Genomic DNA, 19029 nt, shown 5'->3' with positions numbered 1-19029 from the left:
GGGTGGATTTTAAGTACACATAAATTTTCCAAACAACGCAATTAAAATATGCGCCTGTGTTAAACAGTAACAAGGAAACGATGTCGTGCATATAATGAGAGAACTATTTTCTACCAAAAAAAAAAAAACAAATTAGGCTTGCATTCACATAATGTTTGCCCTAAAGGAAAAAAAAAAAAACGTTGATTCTTCAAGTTCTGAGATAAGATTGTGCATCTGTGTTCTTAAGCGTTGAAGCCCCTTCAGCAATTTACTAGTTTCAGCCAAGCAATCGCAAGACAAATGGTTCCCATTGGAATCAGAAGGAGATGAATTAGCATAATGTTCTCTCCTTTAGAGTATTTTTTTGTACACCATGAGCTTCAAATTGTTGCATTTCCCGTGAGTAATTTATTTTACTTCTGGGATCAAGTACCACTTTAGGAAATTCGTGTTACACTTCACGGTTGTGATTTGTGTTATTAATGTTAATCCTTTATTTAGTGTCATCTCTCTCTCTCTCTCTCTCTCTCTCTCTCTCTCTCTCTCTCTCTCTCTCTCTCTCTCTCCTACGCAAACAAAACACAAACCTACACACACACACACACGCTCACACAAAATGGTGCTTAGGCAAACTTGTATTCCATTGCGCTGTTTTAACATTTTATAGGCATTGAATGATTAATTTTTTCAGCTTATTCTGAACGAGTAAAAAATCGTATTTTATTTTTCTTCAGATCGGTTCAGATTAATTATAATGAGCAACTAAACGAAAGAGCTCCATAAGAACGGTATAATGATTATGATAAAAAAGACAGAAAAAGATGCTAATGTTTTGATGCTGGTTTGCCTAGTTTACTAGGACGTTAGGTGTCGGAAGTCCCACTGTTTAGTTAGCGGCATAATTAAGTGCCAAGCAATGGCAGATTACTTGCAACCAAACGTTAGATCTTGGTAACTAATTCAGATTCATTATTTTTTAAGTGTACCAGCACTTTTACGTTATCTTTATCCGTTATGTATACTTGTTTTTCCTGAGTAGTGGTACTTGCCTACATCTTTTTAAAAACTTGATGGTAGTGTTTATAGTATTCCTTTAAATTTGTTTTTATAGTAAATAAACAGTATTATTATTTTTATAACTCATCCTTTCCTATTCAACGTCTTGACCCTAGACCTGCAAACCATTTTTTTTTTCATTATGTTTTGCATATTATTGTGGAATATGATTTCTTATACTTGCCTTTCCTTGTATTTATATTATTATTGTTTGTATATAATTCAAGTAATGCTAGTTTTCAACAGGAATTACATGAGGATGTTTAGGGTTAGATTAATATTTGTTTATTGGTTATTTATGATTGCAAGTGGTAAATGAGACCGAAAAGGTGGGCAGGCCTAGAGGCATCCTGAGAAGGTTTATTTCTGTTACTTCAGTCAAACAAACGTGGTCGAGATATAAAACATAATATATGAGCTTTGAGGGAATTGATGCAAGACAAGCTTCGATAAATGATAAAGACTGAAACTTCGAGAATGTGCTAGAACGTGAAGATTGATGATGACAGCGAATGAGCAACGTTTTTTCCTTCATTTTGTCGAATATCAAATTTTCCAAACGAGAAAAGGCGCCAGTCATGGCCGCTTCCACGTCTAGAAATACGACTCGATGAAATTTATTGGTAATACAGAGGAAATCCAGAGTCCCGATATGGTCGTAAAGACACATATTTTTCACCGGAAATGCTATTCCATGCTATGAAGAACTAGGGATTCGAAACACATTTTCACAGCTTGGAGCTAGATAAGAAGGGCTACGTATGTGTGTTTTCATAATAAAAGATTTACAACGCTTATCATAACATCTGACGCGGATAGCTACTTTGTCACCACGCTTGCCATGCTTCTTATTTCCTTTGATAGTGTTCTTGTTTCTTACTCGGGGAGTAAGCCTACAAGCTACTTTGTTGTTGTTGTGGTGGAGGGGTGGTGGTGGTGGTGGTGGTGGTGGTGGTTGTGGTTGTGGTGGGGTAGGAAAGGTCTTAAAAGGTCTGAAAAAGGTGTTTCGCGTTGAGTAAATGATTCATGAATTTTAGGATAGGTTATTTAGGATTTATTCATTAGAATGAAAATGTAAAACAATATGCATATTAAACAGTACAGAAAAATATTTCCAATAAAATGTTGTATTTTTTTCATTTTCGTTGATGAAACAATGGGATATCTGTCCATAGATTTTAGCACGTTTTAATTTCTCTGATGATTCAGAGAGGCTATATTTCTGTTCTGTTATTTTGTGTTTCCACTTATAGCTGAGAGTATATGAACGTGTTTAATTTGTGTCCTTTTTATTTGATCCTGGTTGTTAGTATGAGTGGTAATGATTATGAGCATTTAATTACGAAGACTAGTTCATGTTGAGTTAGGAATGTGATTCTTGCAACTTATGCGTCAGTGGAAAATCTTGCACTCTGGAGGTCGGATCACGCCTTGTTTATTTATTTGTTGCCGGCGATGTTATACTTATAATATTTTCTTCCCTGTTTCTGCTTGATGTTTCTAAGGATGCGAATTCACATTGTTATTTGTTTTCCGCTCGTTCTCTTAGGTGAACTTCACAAACCATGTTGCTCTCCCAAATAAATGACGCAAATGTGGTCAGAATATCCTGTTTTAGAGAATGGCTCATGGCTTAGCTTCCTTCAATTTCGTCTCTCATATTTACTTGCTAACCGTATTTAAAGTGCCAGTAAAACTTCTGGAAATTTCAAGATTTTGAGGTCAAGCACTTCTGTATGTCAGCACTGACTTGATCTTCAAGTGTGCTCGCTCGACATGTTTTTCGGGGATCGTAGAAGGCTGCCTTGCGTGTAAGTCGAAGCGGCCTCTGGACCATATGGAAAAATGATCAGCCAAGGTGAAGAAAATCTTCTTTCAATGTTTTGCCATACAGAGAAGATTGAAGAACGATTATTTTCCTCTAAAGATGTTATAAGTTGCCTGAAAGTAGAAATTACCTCGGTATAAAAGAAAAAGACAGCTACATGTAAAAGAAAAAATCGCACACACACACAGACACACACACACACAAACAGAACGTTACAATGTTTCATTATGAATCTCTTGACTACAAGTCGATGACTATACTTTCATTAAAGCAGAGATCCTGTTTGAAAAATCGTCCTTTCTCTCGTTCCCACAACGCTATTTAGAATCCATGTAAGTGTTAGACTTTTTTCTTATTGTTTTTTTGGTCTAAAGACAAGTTCTTTGACTCTGCTGAAAGGCCCGGTTAATATTCATCCAAGGGAAAGAGGAAAAATCATTAATCCTGCTAGTCCAGAGGTTAATCCAAGATGGATGGATTACGTGTACTACGTAGCTTGTGTTAATTTATGTTAATCTCTCTCTCTCTCTCTCTCTCTCTCTCTCTCTCTCTCTCTCTCTCTCTCTCTCTCTCTACTTAATTATTAACAACTTAATTATTCGGTCTTGTTTACAATATATTTTGTATAATGATCTTTTACAGGTCTTTGAATGTAAACAAGCGTGATTTTGATTACTTATAGGGCTAATACCCTAGGAATTATATTTATATTTGCTTGATATATATATATATATATATATATATATATATATATATATATATATATATATATAAAGCTGCATATATGTTTACGCTATTGTCAGTTATAAATAAAAGGTCAAGTTTTGATTTATCGATCACACACAAATACACTCACACTCTATATATATATATATATATATATATATATATATATATATATATATATATATATATATAGAGAGAGAGAGAGAGAGAGAGAGGAGAGAGAGAGAGAGAGAGAGAGAGAGAGATAGATATATATATATATATATATATATATATATATAGATATATAGATGTATATATATATATATATAGATATAGATATAGATGTGTGTTTGTGTGTGTATATATATATATATATATATATATATATATATATATATATATATATATATCGAGCTACAATGTCCTTTAATATCTAATTCGCTCTACCTCGGCAAGAATTAATATATTTTCATATATGCTTAACCGAAGGGGAATTTTTTCTCGATAATAGATTTGCCTGGACCAGGGCGCGAACCTATGGATCCTTTCAAACCCAGGAACGTCAGTGAAGCTTTTCCTACTACGCCACTAACCTCTCGCGGTGGTGTAGTAGGAAAAGCTTCACTGACGTTCCTGGGTTTGAAAGGATCCATAGGTTCGCGCCCTGGTCCAGGCAAATCTATTATCGAGAAAAAATTCCCCTTCGGTTAAGCATATATGAAAATATATTAATTCCGAGGTAGAGCGAATTAGATATTAAAGGACATTGTAGCTCGATATATGTATATGAATCACGGAAATGTGATATGACTTATATATATATATATATATATATATTTATCATCTTCGTCTTTCATCCGACTGAGTTGAACTTTACGAGGATTTCTCATTACGCCAAAGCTCCATAAACTTTTTGCTTTTATTCTTTTCTTTGCATTTCTGTGTGATCAGGATACGTGGTATCGGTTTGTAGGTTTTGCTATTACTTCATGGAGACGTAAATTTTATGCTCCCTGATAACTGATAGTATCAGGAGAGCAGGAATATTTAATTGAAAAGTACTCGCCAACATAGAGATTTTCTCAATTTATTTCAAGATAGGGGAGCAATGAATATTTTTACTATATGTACTGAAAGATTTGGCATTTTGGCCAATAAGTAAGTATATCTTACTTTAACCAGACCACTGAGCTGATTAACAACTCTCCTAGGGCTGGCCCAAAGTATTAGATGTTTTTATGTGGCTATGAACCAGTTGGTTTCCTAGCAATGGGACCTACAGCTTATTGTGGGATCCGAACCATATTATATCGGGAAATTAATTTCTAATCACCAGAATCAAAATCCTCTGATTCCACGTTGGTAGAGCGGGAATCGAACTCGTGACTAACGAATCGGTAAGCGAGCACGTAAACCACTCGTCCAACGAGGAACTTTACAGATATACTCGTACACACACACACACACACACACATACATACACACACACACATATATATATATATATATATATATATATATATATATATATAAAACACCTATTTCCAGGCGTTTTGCATGGAATGGGGATCCTCCAGAAATTATCCTCCTTACGGCTTCTAACAAGAATTAGGGAATCGATGCGGTTGATTGCCCTACGGCCTCCTTGGATGTGGAAGGCGTCTGATATTTTTTAGCTGTTGGCCAAACCCATTCTTTAATCGGTCGACCAGCCCAATACAGAATGTATAGTATATGACCCATGCTGTCAATGAAACAATAAGATTCCACTCATCAGTAAAGACAGAAAGAAGCCATAATCATAAAGATTGATATTCAACACATACAGTTTCTATTTCCAAAGCTAAAGTCAGTCGTTCTGTAACTAAACTGATTTTTATTACTTATGCCTGCTGTACAGATTTAAATTGAAACATTTGTTCTTTACAATCCTAGTTTTCTGTATATGCCGTAATTTTAGCTGGTATAGTGGTTAGTGTTGTGGAGTTTGTCATTCATATCGCGGGTTCGAATCTCTCCCGGTGCTGAAAAATCACTGCCTCTGCATCATAATCAGTTACTGCTGCAGTGTGGTGTCTGCGGTGGGAGGTTGAATAATTATATTTGTTTGGTTTGTTGGAATATCTTTCAAAGTACCAGTATACTTCACGTTATCATTTGATTCGTCCTTTATGTATATATTTTTTCAATCTTTTTGGGGCCATTGGTCCATCTCAATCATTCACCCTTTTACTGACCAGTAGAGTCCTTTTTTCCCATTGGAAAAATAGTTCCTGAATTATGTTGTATGTCCTGGATTTCCGTCACTAATTGGTAACGACAGAAATGGATCTCCTAGGGGAAGCCTCAGATTTATGGGACAGGATATTCGTCCACTGCACATACCTCTGGTGCATCATAATATATATGGACGATGGGTTTTGTTCATTTTTCCTTCTACTTTTGTGCAGAACAAGTCATAGTCCAAATAATTCAGTACGATTCAGTACACTCAGAGAATAATGTGTCTATCGTGGTTTGTCTTATACAAGTCTGATAAAACAGTGTTACATTAAGAAGATAAACGGAAAGTCATAAGTTTTCTTCGGCTTTGGGACTGTGAACAGAAACACGATTAAGGAAACTGAAAACCAAATGTCAAACTCTGTCTCTTTAATTCGATGGGGCGTACCGAGTATAGGTCTTCCAGCAATTGCAAAAATTATATATATACATAGAAAATACATATACTGGGGTATGATATTTATCTCAGTATGGAAGAAATGGATATATATATATATATATATATATATATATATATATATATATATATATATATATATATATATATATATAACACACACACACACACCTGACCGGCTTCGACTTTATTTCCAAACCATTGACGAGGGACTGATAAATAGTAAAATAGTATTAGAATTCACAAATATACTATAGTCCTTAGTCAATAATTAATTAAAATTTATTCAATATAAGTATATTATGTGTGTGTGTGGGTGGTGTGTGTATGATTATATTATATATATATTATTTGATATCTATATATATATGCCAGAAGGTATTATATATATTATATATATATATGTATTTTACATATATCTATATTATAAATATATAAATTATATATATATAATATATATATATATATAAACAGTGAGCTACAAAAGAAGTTTCATATTAAATTAACTAAACCTCGGAATAAATACCGAAGGAGAATTTTATCAGCTATAAGCGATATGTCACCAGTTGGCCCCGAAACACCTGATGGTTGAGGGACGACCAGTTTACAGTGACGCTGACTTATTAGCCTATCAAGAGAGGTATGCAGTTCATGCTGCCTGTAAGCTTCCGGAACTTTGTGTTACTCTCCATGGTTTACTGATATATGAAGCCCCGACCTTGAGAGAAAGTCGAGTGTACCTCAGCAAACGAAGGCTATCGTCAGTAAATATTTGCAGGTCGTTTGCTCTTCCATCTATATATAATAAAAATATCCTATATTTACTGGCGCAACGTCTTACCCAGTTTTTTTCCCTTGCGTTTTATTATTTTAGAGCTAAGAAAAATGTTGGTGTTATTTTTATTTCTGCTGAATCTGCAAGACCATGAAGACTCGTATGCGTTGTTTCCCAATGTGAGGAATTCATTTACGGTTTCATCCTGAAATTTTTATTCCGCAAACGTTTTATACATTCTGAGATTTCTGAAAGATCTAAGAAGCTTTATTAACCTAACATTTACATTTTTTATGCCTCTGTTAAGGAAGTATCGTTCTGTAAGTTTTTACTCTTAATAGTTCGATCTTTTCTGTAGTATCAAGCATCTAGGCTTCAAGTAATTACTACGGTTTTAATGTTCTCGAATGATATATATTACAGATTTGATAATAGCTTTCCTGCCTTAATGCGATTATTCAATTTAATTTTTTACATTCTGTCAAACAATTTATGTCAGATTTCCCTGTACGCTTTTTTTTATACAAATGCTTTATGCTCTATTTCTTCTAAGGCATATTAACAACAGTGATAAAGATAGTCAATTACGATACGAATAATAAATGATTTCAGTTAAATTTGGTCATTTGATACTTCTCTGGTATTTCATTTTCATCTGCTTCCGCCGAAGCGGCCATGCTGGATTTCATACTTTTTTCTCTCTCTCTCTCTCTGGAGGTTTTGAATCCTGGACTTATTGGAAATACGGTTTCCAACCTCATGTCCTGCTGTCACCAGTGGGTCTGTGTTTGCACTACTCGATTGCTTTTACCGTCCTTCATGGTGACTATCGATTATCAATATATTTGTAGACTTGATCTGGGACTTTTTTTTCCTTTTATTTTCTCTTACCGCCAGTCAGTCTCATATCTACCATTCCCCTTTGGGACTTTGTCGGTCTTTGCGTGACTGGGCAGGGTTTTTAACATTGTTTTCCCGACCCTTTTTCTGAATGGGTAGGCAACGTCCCCAAACTCTTTGGAAAAAGAGTCCTTTTACGTCATTCTTTTGCATTCCGGGATTATTTAAATTTCCCTTATTTCGTTATATGGCTGTTCTTGTCTTTTATCCTGGTGTCTTTTATTATATGTTGCATAACATTTTTCAAATACATTGAGGAATGTTTGTTATTGATTTTGACAAAGTATGAAGGTTACACATACACACACGTCCTATATATATATATATATATATATATATATATATATTATATATATATATATATATATATTTTTATATATATGTGTGTGTGTGTTTGTGTATGTATACAATGCAATTGTATGTATTTATGCGTATTTTCATTGCCATGCTATTTTGCTTTCATACCGGTTGTTCAAAGTAAACTTTTATCATGTTTTTCATGAAACCTAGGAATGAGTTAACATTTTTTTAAGTGTTAAAAGGCTATTATATGTAAGGTTAATTTCTGTGGATGATATGTGTTGCTTTTATTAGCCAGTAATGGTTAATGATTCATTATCTGCGACTGAACTACCTTTTTTTTTTTTTGTTAGTTAAGGGTACTACCTTTATTTACTTACACAACTTTGTAAGATTAGTGTAGGTATTTTCGGATTAGGCGGTGTGCGTAAGACCATCAAATTTCTTCCCCCTTGTGGCCAAATGTGTCGTACTCGTATCGCTATCTATTACCTTGATGAAATGCTCTCGTGAGACCTAAGTGGATATTTTAGCAATGACGAGAACATATTACGGTTTTCTATTTTCAGGACAAATGTGCCCCTATTTTCCAAAGCAATAAGTACCACTGTCTTTGAATATTGTAAATAAAAATATTACTCCCACATCAATCATTTTATACGACTGATCATTTATTGAGACCAACCATAACCGCTAATTTGCACTGTTAATCTTTGCTAGAATTTTTCAAGATAGGTATATATTTCATGTGCAGTTATATTCATGCATTAATTAAACCTTTTGCTATATATATCTTCTTACTGTTAGGTACAGCCAATTAGCAAGCTTTCCATTTGTGGCGTACTGCCCTTTTTCAACTCGAAGAGCGTTTTTATTATTGATTAATATGGATTCGGTATCACTGCTATTCATAGAATACCACAACTCCCGACAATTCTTCCATTTCCGAGCTTTCCATCGTCCATTAACAACTGTTTTTAACCACGTTAATGACGCACTATTGTCATTATCTTCTTTATGGCCTTGGTACTTTTAACGTCAAATGACTTCAAATGGATCGATTCCAGTCATTTTAATTGTATCTTAATTTATTCTGAAATCTATTTGCTCTCAACCCTCCAACACATCCCCAAAACCTCATTTCACAGAATTAATACAAGACTTCTTTCCCAGTCCTAACCGGTTTTCTCCCTCTTCCAGTGAGCTCCCTTTATTTTCTTTTTCTTTTATTCTTCTCAGCCGTCCTCTCTTCCACCTTGCAACTCCCTTTCTTTTTCGAGTTTCATAGCTTTTCTTTCTTTAGAAGAAGAGATATGAAATAGACAAACATTGTCGTTTATACGACCCTTTTCCTAGGAGGGGAGCCTGAGAGGGACGCTGCCTGAAAAATGTCTGTATTTTTCATAAAATGTCCAATGGCGTTCGTCCTTCTCCCCCAGCTCATCATTTCCACATCTACAGCAGCTCCATGTTCCCCTCTCTTTTCTTCATTCTTTACTCTTTCCATTCTTTCTATTGCCATCTTTTATTGCCTAATCTGCGCATGATATTCGCTTATGTATACCTTCCACTTCAAAGCTTTTTCATTCCCGTAGTATGTTTGCTTTCCGCAAATCTCAGATTTTTCGTCATTTCAATTTTCACAATATTCTTGACTTCTACTCTTCGGAGATAACACACAGTTGAACGTGGCCTGTAAATAGTATAGTGGTTGATTCAGAAACAATGGAAGTAGCAGCATAACCCAGTGTTAGGAATGAAAGGCGAAGTTTTAATATTTTTGGGAAACAATAGTTGAGACTTCGCATCTTATGAAAATATGAAGAGAACGCAAGGGAGTGAAGTCTTCCAACTTTTACCTTCGCCTTGAAAGAATGATGCGAAAGGTGAGTGATATCTTAGTCTAAGGAAATAAGAATAGAAGTTGAATCAAATATTGTTTAGCCCCCTAGATCTTTAAAGATTATTTGGGGTGCAATCTAAAGAGCGCTTTTGCAATTAAGAATGGTAAATCTGGATTTCAGGAAACAAACGCATTCAGGAAGCGAAGAGCATCAGAGGGGGATTAAGTGGAAAAGGAAAGATTTATTATAGTACACAGAAATCTTGCAGTAAACAATTTCAGGAGCTGCTGGTGAATTCCAAATTTTTCTCAGAATAGTTACCAGTCACTTTATTAATATTTCTTTTGTAACCATAGGCTTCCGAGTTAGTCAAAATGGTTTATTTTTTAATCGTAATTTCCATGATCAGTTCATTTTGGTTTTATAGTAAATGACTTCTGTTTCGGAGAATGATCTCATATTATGACACTGTGTCATTATAGTATTAAACGCTCACTCATACAAAGTCCACTATAGTAGAAAAATTATGAACTGTTGCAAGTATACATTTCAAATAGGTGTGCTTTTTCAAACGTGATAGCCTCACAGCAATACGAGGTGGCAGACATTTCTGTTGCTTTTAATTCTTTCATTAGAACTTCCTTCACATACGTCATGTTAACTTTATCATCTTCTCAAATTGCACCATTTCAATGGCCCTGCCTGTCAAATTTAAGTAATATGGCTCTTCAACATATGAAAATTCTTTATTACTCTGACTTTCATATTGAAGGAATTTTAATTTGTGTTCTTCATTTATTATCATTCTTAAAAGTAACATCAGTCCAAAATATTAAAAGAAGGGAATATCTTTAAAATGGTTATTACATAATTTTGCAGATATATTTTTCATTCATAAAAGCGTAGTCAAAAATTTAAATGTTATGAGTGGTAATCTAAAAAATGTTGAGAAATAAGATGAAAGTTACGCGTGATTGTCAGCATTCTTTATTAGAAATATCCTGCAAAACGGCACAAAACATATTTTCCCAACAGACCGGTTATTAGCTACGTTAATTATGCTTGACGTAATTTAGTGAAAACACCGTATATATATTCCCATTGGCAGATAATATTTCTAATTCGAAATTGAAGGATAATGTATTCTTGATAAGTAAATTACGAAATATACAGATTAAGGCTTGTAAATTTCGATAAAATTTCCTTATTCACTGTGTGTACCTACTGATGACTTTCTATCATTTTTATCTAATAGCCTTGACAGCAGACACTTGTGTGTAGTATTTAGAGAAAAAATCTTTAATAGAATTGAGACAATTAGGGGTAAATTAGAATTAAGCGGAAATGATTCTCTCAAAGTTGTGGTATGACCATGGAGAATCTCTTGAGTAACATACACGAAGCAATGAAAGGAAATTGTTAGGAGAGAGAGAGAGAGAGAGAGAGAGAATGGGTTCTCATTACCGAAGCTTTGCTGTACAGTTGCATTACGAGTTGTTAAAAGGTGTATAATGTCTTATGGCCCATGAGGACTATGGGGCTGGCAATTCCATCCCAGACCTGAAATCTTAACACCTTCCGGAGTTACCCTTCTTAAGGAGAGTAAGAAAATCTATACATATATATATATATATAGATATATATATATAGATATATATATATATATAATGTGTGTGTATATATTTGTATGTGTGTATGTATGTGTATATATACATACATGCATATAAGAGAGAGAGAGAGAGAGAGAGAGAGAAGAGAGAGAGAGAGAGAGAGAGTATGCACGATGTGATTCCTATAAATATTCCCTTTTGCGATATCCATTCATAACCTCTCGGCGTGAGGATTGAAGCGGATATAGATAGAGCTCACAGAGGCCTTTTGGGAGCCGTGGAAATAGACTCTATTGGCATTTAGGCCAGAGCCTGAGGATTTGTTAGTAGGAATGCATTCAAATTTAGGCCCGGAAAGGTATGGTAGTACAGTTCAGTGTTTTATTAAGGTTTTACCCTGTGGAAATCTCGGCTTTATCGGGGTGAGACTCAGGGGGCTTCTCTGGTCCACCCAACTGGCGGGAATCGACGGGGTATAATGGGGTTCCCTTCTCATTGTTGGGGGAATTTTTTGAAAGGCCATAGATATTCTATAAAAGGTTTCCTGTATTCTCTCTCCAATTTTAGAGCGGGTTTGATGGCTCAAATGTTTATCTGCATTGATTCTGTGTATCGTATAGACATTCTCTTTCAATAAAGTTTGAATTCGGTGCATAGGCCTATTTTTAGAAACATGATTCAGTTTCGATGAGCATTTCGTGAAACATTTTCTAGTCATATTTTTTCATTCTTACTTTTCATTACTTTTTAAACTATAATTTTATTTCCTTAATCACTTAGGAAGAATGTTTGAATTCTATAATTATCCTTTCATCCAAATTGGAAATCCCTGCTCGTATTCTGTACTTAATGTCTGAACGTACCTTTGCTTTCCATATCCATTCTTATAATCTTAATTTTTAAATCCCACTCTCGTTTTTTTTTTTTTTCATTTCTTACAAAGCGATCTTGGTAGTTATGTATGCAATGTGTATGTAGTGAAATCACATGCTTTTGTTTAATCTTTGTTATATAAGAACGTAAGAGAGTAGAAGGATTCCCTGTGGTGCTGAGTTTGAAATGCTAAGAGCAGCTGGAACAGATTTGACTTTCACCCGTGGTAATGAGATAGGGCATTCATTTCGCAAAGGGGATAATTGGTGATTGTTCTCATTAAAGTCTTCATTATTTTAATGCTATTTATCATAGTCTCATTAAAATTAGGTGGTTTGCAGTATTTCATGAACCCGGGAGATATTATCATTCTGCGTCAATGATGAAATGTTGAAACCTAATGTTCTGCACAGTCCTTTTATAAAAACATTTCTGCTACTTGTGCGAAGTCGCTTTTCTGTTTCAAACTATTTTTCATTTACGAAAGATCTGACCTTTATTACTTCGTAATAGTATAAAGTAGATAAACGCGAGAGAGAGAGAGAGAGAGAGAGAGAGAGAGAGAGAGAGAGAGAGAAAGCTGGGTTCTCATAACCGAAGTTTTGCTGTACAGTTGAGGTCCGAATTGGTATTACCGTTATGGTATTATAAAGAAAGCTTCCTCTCAGTAACACCTCTTAGAACTGAATGTCCATCATTACTGCCAGTTTTGAAATGATATCCTTTCCACTGAGTAAAAATAATGGATGGTCAAAATGGCTGTGTTTTAGAATCTCGCCAAGCACAGGTCTTCAAACAGAAAGATACCATCAAGGAAGTTTGCTCAGTATGTGTCCGATATGTTACTGATATACCAAGTAGAGCTATTGTATTCAATCAAGCCACCCAGGCGCTTCCACCATGAACAAAAGAGACAGTAAAATGAATGGGAAGTTTGAACCTAGCTATGTAGGTCATTGCAATAGTTGGAGAGTGGAATGCTCTGAGGTGACCAATTTTTTGGTGCTTTATTTAATTTAATAATATTTAGTTTTGAGCAAATATTTTTGGTTATAAATTAGGTATATTGGATTCGGGATTGGTGAGTCCTTATTTTCAAATCAACCAATTTTTCTCCCACGTCAACTTTTCCATTTCTTACAGTTCTCCTTTTAGTTTTCTGTAAAAGAAAACTATTGAAGTAGCTATTTCTCAGTCTGTCCAGTCCGCAGATTTTCTTCCCGACCCCCCAGATCATCATCAAACGTACCAAATTGCAGCCCTCTGCCTTGGTAGGTTTAGTTTTATTTAAGGTTCAAGTTAGACATGCTCGTGCGTCTGGCACCATTTTAGTTTCCAACAACACAGGGCACCTCCGGGCCGTGGGTGAAAGTTTCAGGGACGTGGCTGAGAGATTCATACTTCATGATGCGCTGTGCAGAAAACGATTGCGCCGAGGTTCTTTGGGGCATATTTTACGCGGTTTATATTGGCATCATCCTTCATCTAATTGGTACCCTCCCTTCTTCTGTGTTAGATTATTAGTGCCAAGGTGCCTAGAGTTTCTCGGGAAGGGATTCCGTGATTAAATCCTCATCAGAGAGTATTGTTTGATCGGCCTCAGAGTTCGGTCATCGTAGATCCATCTTCATTAGAGTCTGGGTTTGTGATACGGGATTGGTGGGTCTCGGTTATTTGATCTGCGACAGGGAGAGAGAAGAGACCGAGAACACCGCCGCCCCTCCTCCTCCTCCTCCTCGCCTCCTCCTCCACCTCCTCCCTGCCTCCTCCCTGCCAACATACTAAAAACACACAAAAGACACAGACACACACACACAGAAGCAGAATTGTGTGAAAGTTTACATTCTATATACGTTTTCTTCATGCTTTGGTCACGAATCTACACGAGGGTTTGTGACCCACGGGGAGTACAAATTCTATTTCTGATCGTTATGTAAATAGTTTGGATTTTTATGTATGGCCTAGGCTGATTCACTGTTCACTCACGGTGTGACTTGCAAACGAATGAGTTTCGTTACTACTGGCATGCTCATTCATTAATTCAAATAATAATGAAAACTGAGAGAGCTTTGGTATGAAAAGCTTTCATGAAAATTACGGTACCTGTTACCGTGAATAAAATATGAAAACCCGTTAATACAGTATCTTCGTTAAGGCTTTGGTCATTTTAAATGTATTTGTGAACGCATTTTTAATATAATGATGATAAACGTCGATTGGACGGAGAGAGAGAGAGAGAGAGAGAGAGAGAGAGAGAGAGAGAGAGAGAGAGAGAGAGAGATAATAGGTGGAGGCTGTGTCCTCACTACTTGAATTTGGCTATATACGTAGTTCCATTTTCGGTTTTTGTATCCAATGCCCTGCGGAGTTTTATAGATAGATTAGTTCTCAGTGAAACTGAAAGGAAAGTTTGGAATTCAGATAGAAATTGATGACAGTGTCAGTCATCGTTGCCGATATCGAAGATGATATTCGTTACCTATCTCGTAATATCGGGATCAATGAAGCGTGAATTCCAAACTAATGTAGATTAAAAGGATGTTAAAGCAGTTGTAAAAATTAGTCTTATTAGTTAGGCCACACTAGAGTTTTTTTAAAATTAAAACTTATAACCTATATTCAGTATTTTATCCTAACCGATTTGTAGAAGCCTAATGTCATCCACGAATAATATATATAATGTGTATATGTATGTATAAATACATATTAATTTCCTAGGTTTTCGGTTTACAGATGTAATCCAATATCAATTCTTGAACAAGGTCTGACTAATTCCTTATAACCACAAGAAATTAAATACCTTACTGGGATTTCGAGCCTTTTGATGGATATGAAAGAGGATCAACACCAAGTGTATTATGGGAAAATTAGTTCTTCACTGGTTAAGATGAAAATCTATGATTCATACATCTTCGCTATTTCATTCGTAGCAAAGCGTAGCGTAGGGCAACTGGATGTCTCGATTCGTGATGGACGAAGACTTACTTGACATATTGCTACGTCATGGTGGCGTTTTTAATTTCCTAATTTTGAGTATTATGGTATCGTCATCTTTTGTAAGCCCCGGGTATTCATCTGTTCATATTTAATAGTTTTCCTTTATTTGGAAAAGCGTAAAATGTGATACTTTAGCGGCATTATCTTGCTCTGGAAGCTGGGTCGATGTGAGATTTGTGATGAATCGAGCGTTATAATTGTATTAATGTCCTGTCGGAGTATGGGTCGGCACAAGTAAATCACACGATGATCCATTACTAGCTTTGGACGGTAATTTATCAGTCTCTGAATAAACACTGATGCATTGTTCGCATAAGGGTGATTAATTGTAACATTTTCTCTCGGCCATTGGTCCATGTTTACTCGTCTGGGTGTTTTCATTATAACTACAAGGACCGCTTGAATATCCCTCTGTGCGATACTGCGATCTTATCCTATTTTCATAAGAAGTTCCCGCATTTTTATGATACGATTCCTATCGACATTTAATATCCAAGCATGGCTCTAGTCTATAGTAATGTTTATAAAATATATTCAGACTGAAGACTACTAATGGACGTAAAATCTAGAAAGACTTTAGGAACAAAATGGATCATTAGGCTGAACACATGACGACATGCTTTTGGTTGAAAGTCATAATAGAGTAGTAAGACACAAAGTTTTCGACTGAATATCACGAAAACTTGTTTTTAGATTCAAAACAAGGATCGCATTAAACTCGCAGATTAATGACATTAGAACAAAAAAAACCATGACCTACTAGTCATGTTGTTGGAGGTAATATCAGTTTTAAAGGCTTTCACTTAATTTGCTATTTTATGCCCCATTCATTTCATTCATTTTTTTTTTCAATCCACATTCAAAGAAGAAATAATGCAGGATGATTTGAGGTGGGTATAATTGATATTATATTTTAAAAAATCTTATGAAGGAACTTTGGAAACATATAACATTCCACTTCGGTATTATTATTATTATTATTATTATTATTATTATTATTATTATTATTATTATTATTATTATTATTATTATTATTATTATTATTATTATTATTATTATTCTCTGAGAATATTTCAGTACCTGACAGGTAATATATGGATGTTCCACGCAATCGTCATGATTATCATCTTCCCATCACTAAACACAACAGAAATCGAGAAGCATTGCCAATTAATAAAACATTAATTTTCAAACGTTATTAAGTGTCAGATATGATGAAAATTTTAATAGATTAATATTCATGAACCTGACCGAAAGATATGATCAGAAACGTGCAGTAGAAGGTACAGAAAGTGCACCAAACTAACAATTTGAGATCGAAATGAAAAACTGAAATTCTGGATAAACGTTCAATGAGAAAGAAACATAGCGGAGCCCAGCGATCTGGAGAATGATTTTTCGCGTTGTGTGCTGTAAGTAATAATATGGTGGAGGAAAAGGAAAAGGTGAACTGAGCTTCTTCAATTGTATTGTGGCTCTGAAATTTTTATTTCATTTTTTTTTAACTCCCAGCGTCATTAACTCAGTTCATACATACCTACATACGTATTTATACACATATATGTACTAGCCGTTCTTGTCTGTGAATGTATGTTTGAAAGTTAGAATTTGTCTTTTAAATTGTCATAAGCAGATGCCATAGTTATGATTTACTGTCTACTTTGCATATTATTACATATCGATATCATAGATGAATGCAGTAATTGTACTTATTTCAGTTCGAAGAATTATATTTGCTACCTAGCTACCTACTACATGTACCTCATAGGCGGACTAAAGTCTGTAGCTTTTAAGCCATTGCTGAAAGTGGACACAAATGAGAGAGAGAGAGAGAGAGAGAGAGAGAGAGAGAGAGAGAGAGAGATGAGAGAGAGAGAGAGAGAGAGAGAGAGAGAGAATTTTTTGCAACTAGTATCACACCAATATAAGTCATCACCGAGGGAGAACTTGAGGGAAATCTTAATTTGAATCTAAATATGACAAGGCGACTTGTTGAAATGTGCATAAGAGGTACATTCTTTACCAAAAGGCCGTGACGCATCATGGACACAAAATACCCCGCAGAAAGTAACGACGACCGAGTGAGGTATTGGAAACATGATCTTTGAAACAAAACTCGAGTGGATCTGGCATTGAGTAAAAATAGACAATAGAACATCGACCATACGTCCAAATATGCATTGAAGTGCATTGATTGCTTTCGAATGAAAGCAGACAAGGGGAACAAGTGACCATTTGGCAAAGGGTCTGCATCAAAGCTATATCTGCATCGCAAAACAACTGGAGATTCACTATTTGTTCACCTTCATTCGGAATGGATGGTTTGGTAGGTTGAGAAAAATTTAATGTCGCCAAAATTTCAATATTTAGTTATCCTGCATGATATTTTGTTTTATTTCGTTCACTGTAAGTAGACATTTTATGAAAAGAATATAAAAACAAAACGAGGGGATATATGCTAAGCAAAACTGTGGATGTAGGTGGATTATTGATAATTTCAAAACGTTTGTAGAAATGTGGGGTACTTCATATTTCTAGTGATACTTCAGTGATGCATATTGGTTTCCAAACAGTTCAAATTTAACCCTAATTTTCATTGTACATTGAATGCGGAATTCCATAGTTCTGTGGCCTGGTTGCAGATGCTTCTTGCGATAATTCTTTGGTCGGAACAGTATTCATTCAAATGGTGTTATTAGGACCAGTATTTAAGGGCACATCATTATTTCAACATTCCTTCAATTATTTGAAGATTCAATCTTCTGTTGTCAGACTCACTGTCGTTTTTCTTTACAAGAAAGAAAGTAATAATGAGGATATTTTCGAGGATGGACAGCTATGCTACTTATTTTCTTCACTCGGCTAATTGAATATTAGTGTTATGGCTCATACCTGTAGGTGAAAGAAAAGGCAATAAATGGGTATGAACATTCAGTTCGGGTTTCACTTTCGAAAGTAAACTCTCTAAATGGATTTCTTACAGTTCGCGTCGATACCTGTATCTGTAAGTAGAGTAGGAATGCATAATTTATTTCCTTACTCTCATCATAGTTATGGAGGTTAGATGCGCACTTGCCTTGAGAGAGTTGAATTCACAACGATTAAGGAAAACATATTGGATCTTGATAGTCAACGTTATAACCAACCAAAAGCATGTAATAACTGACGAAATTACGTGTTTGTGCTTGAAAGCACATGAATAGATTTATGAGCAAATCTATATCTCTCTTCATCTTACCACACATCTTACCACACAAACACATTATATATATATATATATATATATATATATATATATATATATATATATATATATATATATATATATATATAATGTGTGTGGGGGGGAAGATATATTTACACGCATTATCTTTGCTTTACGGAATGGTTATCCCGTTTTACATATCTTCGCAAAATTTTGCTTGTTATTTTTTCCGTTTTAACAGGTGATGTCATGCAGCTAACCCTGTTTCATC

This window comes from Macrobrachium nipponense, chromosome 7 (assembly GCF_015104395.2).
Source record: "Macrobrachium nipponense isolate FS-2020 chromosome 7, ASM1510439v2, whole genome shotgun sequence".
In the NCBI taxonomy this organism is placed as follows: domain Eukaryota; kingdom Metazoa; phylum Arthropoda; class Malacostraca; order Decapoda; family Palaemonidae; genus Macrobrachium; species Macrobrachium nipponense.
The sequence above is the reverse complement of the archived record's forward strand: the minus strand, read 5'-3'. Positions refer to the sequence as shown.